Source organism: Triticum dicoccoides, chromosome 5B (genome assembly GCF_002162155.2).
Source record: "Triticum dicoccoides isolate Atlit2015 ecotype Zavitan chromosome 5B, WEW_v2.0, whole genome shotgun sequence".
NCBI lineage: Eukaryota > Viridiplantae > Streptophyta > Magnoliopsida > Poales > Poaceae > Triticum > Triticum dicoccoides.
Genome location: NC_041389.1, coordinates 81946221 through 81958131, shown reverse-complemented (window position 1 = coordinate 81958131; position 11911 = coordinate 81946221).

Below are 11911 nucleotides of genomic sequence, written 5' to 3'. Positions count from 1 at the left end.
CCCATTCATACACCGAGGCTGCCAAAACCCGCAAAACCCCATGCTCCTCCGTCGGCCTCCCGATCGCCGCCCAGCTGGAGACTCTTCCCCGACTACGTCGTCCACCATAACAGCTCGTCGTCCCTCATCCACCGCACTGGATGAGGATCCGTTGTCGATCTCGTCGTCCCGCCGGATCAGCCACCCCGTCCTCCACCTCCAAGGAGCTGCCCCGACGTTCGCCTCGCCTATCGCGCCACCTTAATCCCCACAGCACCGTCTTGACCTGCCCCACCGGAACCGCAGCACCCTCACCAATTCCTCCGATGAAGCCAAGGCCAACTCGACGCCACCAAGGAGGTTCTGCACTCACCGCTGCATTTTATCTTTTATTCGATCTCATGGGGCTGCCGGTGCTTGATACCGAGCAGACATGGTGGGTCTCCATCGACGGTGCCGTCGCCGGCCACATCATCCACGGCGTCTCTCCCCCATGTCGTTGCTTCCTCGGCGGTGACTTCCATAATGGCACAAGCTGCAGCTGCTCCAGCTCTCGCTCGCGCTGCGTGTAACGCCCATGATGCGGCTATATCTCTCACGTGTCGAGGCACGACTCAGAGGCATAACCGCATTGTAGGTTTTATCGCAAGAAGGGTCATCTTCACACAATCCCATGTAATGAACAAGAATGGGATAAAGAGAGTTGGCCTACAATCACCACTTCACACAATACATAAATAGATTCATACATCATCCAAAATACACTCATAGACCGACTATGGTCAAAACCAAATGAAAAGAAGATAACCCCAAATGCTAGATGCCCGATCGTCCCAACTGGGCTCCACTACTGATCATCAGGAAATGAAACATAGTAACGACCCAGGTCCTCGTCAAACTCCCACTTGAGCTCGATTGCGCCACTTGCACTGGTATCCTCGACACCTGCATCTATTTTGGTAGAATCTGTGAGTCACGGGGACTCAACAATCTCACACCCACGAGATCAAGACTATTTAAGCTCATGGGTAGGGAAGGGGTAAGGTGGTGGAGTTGCAGCAAGCACTAAGCATATATGGTGGCTAACATACGCAAGTGAGAGCGAGAAGAGAAGCAATGCATCGGTCGAGAAGCTAGAAATGATCAAGAAGTGATCCTGAAATTACTTACGTTCATACATAACCCTTACCGTGTTCACTTCCCGGACTCCGACGAGAAGAGACCATCACGGCTACGCACGCGGTTGATGCATTTTAATTTAAGTCAAGTGTCAAGTTATCTACAACCGGACGTTAACAAATTCCCGTCTGCCACATAACCGCGGGCACGGCTTTCGAAAGATAATACCCTGCAGGGGTGTCCCAACTTAGCCCATCACAAGCTCTCACGGTCAACGAAGGATATTCCTTCTCCCAGGAAGACTCGATCAGTCTCGGAATCCCTGTTTACAAGATGTTTCGACAATGGTAAAACAAGACCAGCAAGACCACCCGACTGTGCCGACAAATCCCGATAGGAGCTGCACATATCTCGTTCTCAGGGCACACCAGATGAGATAGGCTACGAGTAAAACCAGACTTCGAGTTTCCCCGAGGTGGCCCCGCAGGCGGCTCGGTTCAGACCAACGCTCAGAGGAGCACTGGCCCGGGGGGGGGCTAAAATAAAGATGACCCTCGGGCTCGCGAAAACCCAAGGGAAAAGTAATAGGTGGCAGGTAGTCAAATGGTAAAACCAAGGTTGGCCTTGCTGGAGGAGTTTTATTCAAAGCGAACTGTCAAGGGGGTCCTATAAATCACCCAACCGCGTAAGGAATGCAAAATCAAGGAACATAACACCAGTATGACGGAAAGTAGGGTGGCAAGAGTGGAACAAAACACCAGGCATAAGGCCGAGACTTCCACCCTTTACCAAGTATATAGGTGCATTAATTAAATAATAGATATTGTGATATCCCAAAATATCCATGTTCCAACCAGGAACAATCTTCATCTTCACCTGCAACTAGCAACGCTATAAGAGGGGCTGAGCAAAAGCAGTGACATAGCCAAACAACGGTTTGCTAGGACAGGATGGTTAGAAGCTTGACATGGCAATATGGGAGGAATGATAAACAAGTGGTAGGTAGAGCAAACATAGCGATAGAGCAAGCAACTGGCAAAGCAAAGATAGAAGTGATATCGAGGGTATGGTCATCTTGCCTGCAAGGTTCTCAGAGTTGTCGAAAGTTTGATCCTCGTTAGCGTACTCAATAGGTTCCTCGTGCACGTACTCGTCTCCCGGCTCTACCCAAGGCAAGAACACAAGCAATGGAACAACAATCAAACACGGTGCAATGCACAAGCAACATGATGCAATACATGGCATGATATGCAAGATGTGATATGCAATGCATATGCGGGCTCCGGAAGGAAAAATGATGAACAAGGCATCAACTTGGCAAACCAAGTATGCCGCTGGAAAGATGAGATGATTTCTGTTGAAATCGATATAAAGATCACCGGGAACGGATGCACGGTTTGCAAACGGCAAGCAAAACAAGAATGACACAATTTTGCGATTAACAGCATGATAGCACTTAGAATACATCAAGAAACTATGCTACAACACCCCAACATATCAACAAAACACATGGCAGTGATCTACAAGAGATGCTTGACAAAAGATGAACACTGAGATACGGCTAATTCACACATTAACAGGTCCAAGCAAGCATGGCAAAAGTACAAAAGATATCAGCTTCACAGACTTGGTGAAAATACTGAACATGGCAGAAACAGCATCAGGAAGCAAAGTTTAGGGCAAGCAAACATCATACTATAGGAACATATCATAGAAACTTAAGGAACGGAATGATTATACTAAATGCATAGAATAAAAGTCCCTTACTGACCATTAGCCAAAAAGGATCAGAAGATATGATGATACCCATGTAATCATAGCAACTTTCGTTAACAGATTCAGCAAACAGAGCATGGCATTAACATAATCATGAAGGCATCTTTGCGAGCTTGATTCACTCACCACAAGTCATTGCATGACAAGATAAGCATAGAACCAGCAAGAAGACATGTTTATGAAACTAAATATGGCAAGAACAAGTTCATAGTATGCAAGGATCAACTACAACAACCTTGGCAAAATTGAATAACATGTAAACAATCTGTCAGGAAACATTTTATAGCAAAAGTAGAGAAATACAATGACATGCTAGGCTACTCCATAATTACAAACAGGGGCATGGATGGATAGATAATAACCATATGTTCAAAACATCCTTAATGAAGTATCCCAAAATAAGCATGGATCTCTCTGTAGCATCAAGTTTACATGGCATCAAAATAACAGCAGAACAGGGACTGAAATCAGCAACATCACGAAGCCTAGTTTGCTTGCTTGTTCTAGTCACCACATAAATCACAAACCTACATGGCAGGCACCTCTATAAATATGGCATGACATATCCCAAAACACATGTAGAGCTCATGCCCATAAGATGCACACATCAAATGCAACAAAAATGACAAAACATCAAGCTCTGTTAACAAACAGCAGTAAACATCATATAGCACTTTTGCAATGATGATTTAGGCATCAATATGAACTCAAACAAACATGTCACAATGGAACAAAATGAAGAGCATATCCTGATGAACATTTTGATATATCATACGCATGAAACGGAGCTACGGTCATGGAGTTATGACGCGATGAACATGGCAAAAGAATGTAAGAAAAAAATGACTTGGAGATATCTCGGGTCAACCTAGGGTTTGACCCGATCCAGATCTGGGCGCGCGGACCGAGATTCGTCGGGGAGGAGCTTCATCGGAGTTGGACGGTGGAGGACGCCGGAGAGGGGGGTTGGCGCCGGCCGAGGCGCCCAGATCTAGCCGGGGTGCGGTCGCCGGCGAGGTCCGTGGCAGAGGGTGGCGGGGAGGCGACGAGGCGACGGCGGCCGGGGCGCGCGGCGGCGCCGGCGCCCGGCGGGACGGCGAGCGGAGCTGGACGGACGGGCGGCGGGGCGGCGAGCCGAGGCGGTGGGGAGGCGCGGGCGGATCGGGCGGAGGCGGCGGACGAACCGGGCTGGGAGGGCCTCCCGCGGGCCCTGCGGGCTGCGACGGCGGGCGGTCGGCGGAGGCCACGTGGTAGGTGGCGGTTGGTGCGGGCGCGGCGGCGATCTCGTTCGGTCCGAGCCGGACGTGTCCGGCGGCGGAGAGGGAGCGGGGCTAGGGTTTGGACTGCGATAAATCTGGGGGGAGCACATATTTATAGGTAGAGGGAGCTAGGAGACTCCAAATGAGGTGCAGTTTTCGCCCACACAATCGTGATCTGACTACGGAGAGCATGGAAGTGACTTAGATGGGTTATTGGGCTGTTTTGGAGTGCTGTTGGGCTGCAACCCAAAAGAGGCCTTTGCGGATACCCGGTTAATCGTTGGAGTATCAAACGACCTCCAAATGGCACGAAACTTGACAGGCGGTCTACCGGTGCTATACAAAGGCCGCTTGGAAAACCCCGGGACATTCCAAGAAAGTTTATCACCCACTCACGAAAAGAGACAAGAGGGGTGCGCCGGTGCATGTGGGAGTGTCGAAATGCAAAACGGACAACGGGAAAATGCTCGGATGCATGAGACGAACACGTATGCAAATTAGATGCACATGATGACATGATATGAAATGCATGACATGAACAAAATGCAAAATGAAAGACAAAAACCCAACCACGGAGGGAATATCATAACACATAGCCAAAAATGGCAAGAGTTGGAGTTACAAATATGGAAAGTCGCATCTGGGGTGTTACAACACTCCACCACTACAAGAGGATCTCGTCCCGAGATCTAGGACTGAAAGAACTCCGGATATTCGGAATGGAGGTGGTCCTCGCGCTCCCAGGTGGCTTCTCGGTCGGAATGGTGTAACCACTTCACTTTCAGGAATTTGATAGACTTGTTGCGAGTCTTGCGCTCGGTTTCTTCAAGAATAGCAATGGGGTGCTCATGATAAGAGAGATCTTCTTGGAGGTCAATCTCTTCGAAGTTGATGGTACGCTCAGGCGTCTTGAAGCACTCGCGAAGCTGTGACACGTGAAACACATCGTGCATGTTTGCAAAGTTGGACGGAAGCTCAAGTTGATAGGCGAGATCGCCTCTTTTGCCAATGATCTTGAAGGGACCCACGTATCTAGGGGCAAGCTTCCCTTTGATACCGAAGTGATGAGTGCCTTTCATTGGAGAGACGCGGAGGTAGACATGGTCTCCGATTTCAAAAGCCACATCACGGTGCTTGTCATCATAATAGCTCTTCTGGTGCGATTGCGCGGCCTTGAGATTCTCACGAATGACTTTGCACATTTCTCCGGCTTCTGTGATCAAGTCGTTGCCAAGAAGTTGGCGTTCACCAGTCTCGGACCAATTGAGAGGAGTACGGCACTTTCTGCCATATAGAATTTCGAATGGGGCCTTGCTCAAACTCGCTTGGAAGCTGTTGTTGTAGGAGAACTCGGCATATGGAAGACAATCTTCCCACTTCATACCGAAGGAAATGACACAATCCCTGAGCATATCTTCAAGGATTTGATTGACTCGCTCGACTTGGCCACTTGTTTGAGGATGGAAAGATGTGTTGAAGCGAATGTTGGTGCCCATTGCCTTTTGGAAGGAGTCCCGGAACTTAGAAGTGAAGATGCTTCCACGGTTTGAAGAAATAAATTGTGGAATGCCGTGCAAGGAGACAATTCTGGAGGTGTATAACTCTGCCACCTGAGCTGATGTGATGGATTCTTTGATTGGAAGGAAATGTGGCACTTTAGTAAGTTTGTCAATGACAACGAAAATAGCATCATTTCCACGCTTGGACTTAGGAAATCGAGTCACAAAGTCCATCTCGATATGGTCAAACTTCCATTCTGGAATAGCAAGAGGTTGGAGGAGACCAACTGGTCTTTGGTGTTCTGCTTTCACCCTTCTGCAGACATCACATTCATTCACGAATTGAGCAATCTCTCGCTTCATTTGAGTCCACCAATACGACAGCTTGAGGTCATGGTACATCTTCGTACTTCCAGGATGAATGGATAGAAGGGAATTGTGTGCCTCATTCATAATGACTTTTCTCATATCGCCTTTAGGAACCACAATTCGGTCCTCAAAGAAAAGAGCATCTTTGTCATCAATGTGGAAGCACTTGTATTTGGAAATGCCCTTGTGTCGATACCATGTTTCACCTTTTTCACCATGGTATCCAGGAGTTGTGCCCCACAAATTTGATCTTCCAAAGTAGGAGAGACTATGAGGTTGGAAAGAAAGCCTTGAGGAACAACTTGAAGATTCAGTTTGCGGAAAGCTTCACAAAGATCTGGTTGGCATGGCTTGAGAATTAAGCTGTTGCAATAAGCCTTTCTGCTCAGAGCATCTGCAATCACATTGGCCTTGCCAGGAGTATATTCAATACTTGGATTGTACTCTTGAATCATTTCGACCCATCGAGTTTGTGTGAGGTTGAGGTTGGGTTGAGTGAAGATATACTTGAGGTTCTTGTGATCGGTGAAAATGTCCACTTTCCTTCCCAACAAGAGATGTCTCCATGTTATTAATGCATGGACAACTGCCGCCAACTCAAGATCGTGAGTGGGGTAGTTCTTTTCGTTGGGCTTCAACTGACAAGAGGTATAGGCCACAACTTTCTTCTCTTGCATTAACACAGCACCGAGACCTTGCACGGAAGCATCACAGAAAACTTCGAATGGCTTGGATTCATCAGGAGGAGTCAAGACAGGAGCTGAGACTAGCTTCTCTTTGAGGGTGTTGAAAGCAACGTCACACTCAGGCATCCAGACATACTTGACATGCTTCTGGAGGAGGTTGGAAAGAGGCTTTGCAATCTTAGAGAAGTTCTCAACGAATCTTCGGCAATAGAAGACCAAGAAAACTGTGGAGCTTGTTAACATTCTGAGGAGGTTCCCAATTCACAATTGCAGACACCTTCTCGGGATTAACAGCAATGCCCTTGGCGGAGATGATGTGACAAAGGTAAAGAACTTCATCAAGCCAGAACTCACATTTGGAAAACTTCGCATAGAATTGATACTCTCTGAGCTTGTCGAGCACCAATCGCAAATGTTTGGCATGATCCTTCTTATTCTTGGAGAAGACCAAGATATCATCGAGATACACCAAGACGAATTCATTCGTGTAGCGGTTGAAGATGAAGTTCATCATTCGAGAGAATGTTGGAGGAGCATTGACAAGGCTGAAAGACATGACAGTATATTCATAAGAACCATAGCTTGTTCTGAATGCTGTCTTGGGAATATCTTGTTCACGAATGCGAATCTGATGATAACCCATACAAAGTTCAAGCTTGGAGAAAACTTTAGCACCTTTGAGTTGCTCGAATAGCTCATTGGTGTTGGGAAGTGGATACTTGTTCTTGATTGTCTTCTTGTTCAATGGACGGTAATCGACGCACAGTCGGTCCGTGCCATCCTTCTTCTAGACAAAAAGAACTCCACAACCCCATGGAGATGAACTCGGTATGATCAAACCCAGACGCTCTTGTTCATCGATCTATGTCTTCAATTCCTTCAGCTCTTTAGGTCCAAGCTTGGATGGACGCTTGCAAACCGGTTCAGTGCCAGGCTCAAGATCGATAACGAACTCGACTGGCCGGTGCAGAGGCATACCCTGAAGCTCTTCTGGAAAGACATCTTGGTACTCACAAACGACTGGAATCTGAGAGATAGCATCCAACTCGCCCTTCTCATTGAGAGAAAACAACCGAATGGTTTCGTCACGAGCGGCATAGATGATAACATCCTTAGAAGAGTGTGTCAAATGAATTTCCCTGGCAGCGCAATCAAGTTGAGTTTTGTGCTTAGAAAGCCATTCCATCCCGAGAATTAGATCAATATCCGAGTCACCAAGGACAATTGGTTTAGATAGAAATTTATAGTCGCCCATATCGATATCGACATTTGGAACCAATAAGGTAGATCTCAAACACTTAGCCGGAGAAATAACTTGCATTGCTCTAGGTAATTCCTCTGTGTCAAAATTGTGCTTCGATGCAAAAGGATATGACATGAAAGAATGGGATGCACCAGTATCAAATAAGACTTTTGCATGAATATCATTAACTAGAAGATTACCCATTATCACGTCAGAAGATTCCTCCGCTTGCGCTGCATTCATCATGTTCACCTTTGCAGACTTGGGATTATGCTTGACCACTGCATTGCTTGAAGATCTCACAGGAGGAGGAGGCGGAAGGCGCCTTTGGTTGAAGCACTTGTTCGCGTAGTGACCTTTCTGCTGGCACTTGTTGCAAGTCACCTCTGAGAGCGGACGATGATAAGGAGCATTTGACCTTAGAGCTTGAGAATTTGACTTGTTCTGGTATCCTATGTTGGGTGGGTGGGAAGATCCACGACCACCTGAGTTCTTCTGCTGGTACGGCTGACGAAACGGAGGAGGAGGAAGGTAGAACTTTTGCTGCTTAGCTGCCACTTATGAGGAAGAAGAAGACTGAACTGCATCCCTGATTCTCTTCTTAGAAGCCTCACACTTGAGCTGAGCACCTTCTTGCTTGAGGGCCATGTTGTAGAATTGATCAAACTGAGTAGGCTCAACAAGAACGAGAGCTAACTGCAGATCCTCTCTAAGGCCTCCTCTGAATTGATAAATCATACTCTTTTCATCAGGAATGTCTTGTTTAGCGAAGCAAGCAAGTTTCTGAAACTGCTTGTTGTAATCGTACACAGACATGCTGCCTTGCTTGAGATTGCGGAACTCCTCACGCTTGCTCTCAACAACACTGGTAGGAATGTGGTGAGCTTTAAAGTCCCGACAGAAGTCAGTCCAAGTAATCACTCTACCTCCTCTGGAATCTTTGTATTGCTGGAACCAATCAGGTGCTTGGTCCTTGAGCTGAAAAGAAGCGAACTTGACGTAGTCCTCAGGCCTGACATTGCTACATTCAAAATGCTTGTTGATATCCACGAGCCAATCATCGGCGTCTGTGGCCTCGGCACAGTAGCTGAAAGACTTCGGTTCATTCGCAAAGAAATGGTTAAGGGTAGGAAACTGAGGCTGATGATTGAACTGCCCTTGACCTTGATTCCTTTGGTTGCCTTGGCCTTGGTTGCGCTCTTGCATGAGCTGAATCATCATCTGAGCGTTGGCGTTTGTGGCTGCCATCAAAGCTTGCCATGCCTCCGGAGGCGGAGGTGGAGGTGGAGGGTTCGCCTGACTCCCATCATTGCGTTCCGGATTCTGACGCATTGGCGGAGCCATCCTGAAGAGGGTGACATCCGTTAGCATCTTGATAGACAGATAGACAAGTTGAATCAACGGATAGAAATTGCAACATATAGTCTTCACAATAAACATTCGAACAAGGATGAACGAATGAATTCCAAAGTTAACATCACACGTCCATTAAGGTGAGAAGCCACTTGATAAGAGATTGATGAAAGAAAAAAGACAAGGTACGAATGGAACAAATAAGTGGTAAGGATTACCCAATCACAAACCAAATATCTGCGGGAAGAAATGCTAGAGCTACTTGAATCCCACCTATAAACTCCCGAAACATTCTGGTTATGCAATCAGGTGTTGGGGATACAGGGGAAGCAATATATCTCACCAAAACTAACAATCCCTACATCTAGATGTATCCACCCGTCAATACATAACCAAGAAACCTTCAGAAATCGTGTACCTCAACCTTCAAAAAGCATCCGTTATACGAGTTATGGCAATACTCCCGAACTCCCCAGTACTGGGTGACGTCGAGGTTATCTCACCAACAACTATATAAAAGAGATTTTCGATGTCGGCAAAACTCAGGTATTCCAGAACTGCAACGATAAAATTGTGACGACAACACCTCGGAGCTCAACTCCCCCGGACACGGCCACAACCCCTAAATGTCAGGAGGTGCCAAGAACAATGTTCTCGTCACAAAACCATCGGAACAATTCCAAGATACCCGTGTGATCCTAAAAAAATTTAGTGAAATTTGAGGAGAGGAAAGTCAAAACATCTACGTCAGGAGACCTCACCAGAGCGACGAAGGGACTGAGGAGTAAAAGAATCCTACTCTCCGATATATATAATCCTAAGACTCAAAACATTTTTGTTCTAGACTCACAACGCCAGCGATTCGATCAAGCAGGGGGGCTCCTAAGTCGGGGATGGCTCTGATTACCAACTTGTAATGCCCACGATGCGGCTATATCTCTCACGTGTTGAGGCACGACTTAGAGGCATAACCGCATTGTAGGTTTTATCACAAGAAGGGTCATCTTCACACAATCCCATGTAATGAACAAGAATGGGATAAAGAGAGTTGGCTTACAATCGCCACTTCACACAATACATAAATAGATTCATACATCATCCAAAATACACTCATAGACCGACTACGGTCAAAACCAAATGAAAAGAAGATAACCCCAAATGCTAGATCCCCGATCGTCCCAACTGGGCTCCACTACTGATCATCAGGAAACGAAACATAGTAACAACCCAGGTCCTCGTCAAACTCCCACTTGAGCTCGATTGTGCCACTTGCACTGGTATCCTCGGCACCTGCATCTATTTTGGTAGAATTTGTGAGTCACGGGGACTCAGCAATCTCACACCCGCGAGATCAAGACTACTTAAGCTCATGGGTAGGAAAGGGGTAAGGTGGTGGAGCTGCAGCAAGCACTACGCATATATGGTGGCTAACATACGCAAGTGAGAGTGAGAAGAGAAGCAACGCATCGGTCGAGAAGCTAGAAATGATCAAGAAGTGATCCTGAAACTACTTACGTTCATACATAACCCAAACCGTGTTCACTTCCCGGACTCCGCCGAGAAGAGACCATCACGGCTACACACGCGGTTGATGCATTTTAATTTAAGTCAAGTGTCAAGTTCTCTACAACCGGATGTTAACAAATTCCCGTGTGCCACATAACCGCGGGCACGACTTTCGAAAGATAATACCCTGCAGGGGTGTCCCAACTTAGCCCATCACAAGCTCTCACGGTCAACGAAGGATATTCCTTCTCCCAGGAAGACCCGATCAGTCTCGGAATCCCGGTTTACAAGACATTTCGACAATGGTAAAACAAGACCAGCAAGACCACCCGACCGTGCCGACAAATCCCGATAGGAGCTGCACATATCTCGTTCTCAGGGCACACCGGATGAGACAGGCTACGAGTAAAACCAGACTTCAAGTTTCCCCGAGGTGGCCCCGCAGGCGGCTCGGTTCGGACCAACGCTCGGAGGAGCACTGGCCCGGGGGGGCTAAAATAAAGATGACCCTCGGGCTAACGAAAACCCAAGGGAAAATTAATAGGTGGTAGGTAGTCAAATGGTAAAACCCAAGGTTGGCCTTGCTGGAGGAGTTTTATTCAAAGCGAACTGTCAAGGGGGTCCCATAAATCACCCAACCGCGTAAGGAATGCAAAATGAAGGAACATAACACCCGTATGACGGAAACTAGGGTGGCAAGAGTGGAACAAAACACCAGGCATAAGGCTGAGCCTTCCGCCCTTTACCAAGTATATAGGTGCATTAATTAAACAAGAGATATTGTGATATCCCAAAATATCCATGTTCCAACCAGGAACAACCTTCATCTTCACCTGCAACTAGCAACTCTATAAGAGGGGCTGAGCAAAAGCGGTGACATAGCCAAACAACGGTTTGCTAGGACAGGATGGTTAGAGGCTTGACATGGCAATATGGGAGGCATGATAAACAAGTGGTAGGTACAGCAAACATAGCGATAGAGCAAGCAACAAGCAAAGCAAAGATAGAAGTGATATCGAGTGTATGGTCATCTTGCCTGCAAGGTTCTCAGAGTTGTCAAAAGCTTGATCCTCGTTAGCGTACTCAACAGGTTCCTCGTGCACGTACTCGTCTCCCGGATCT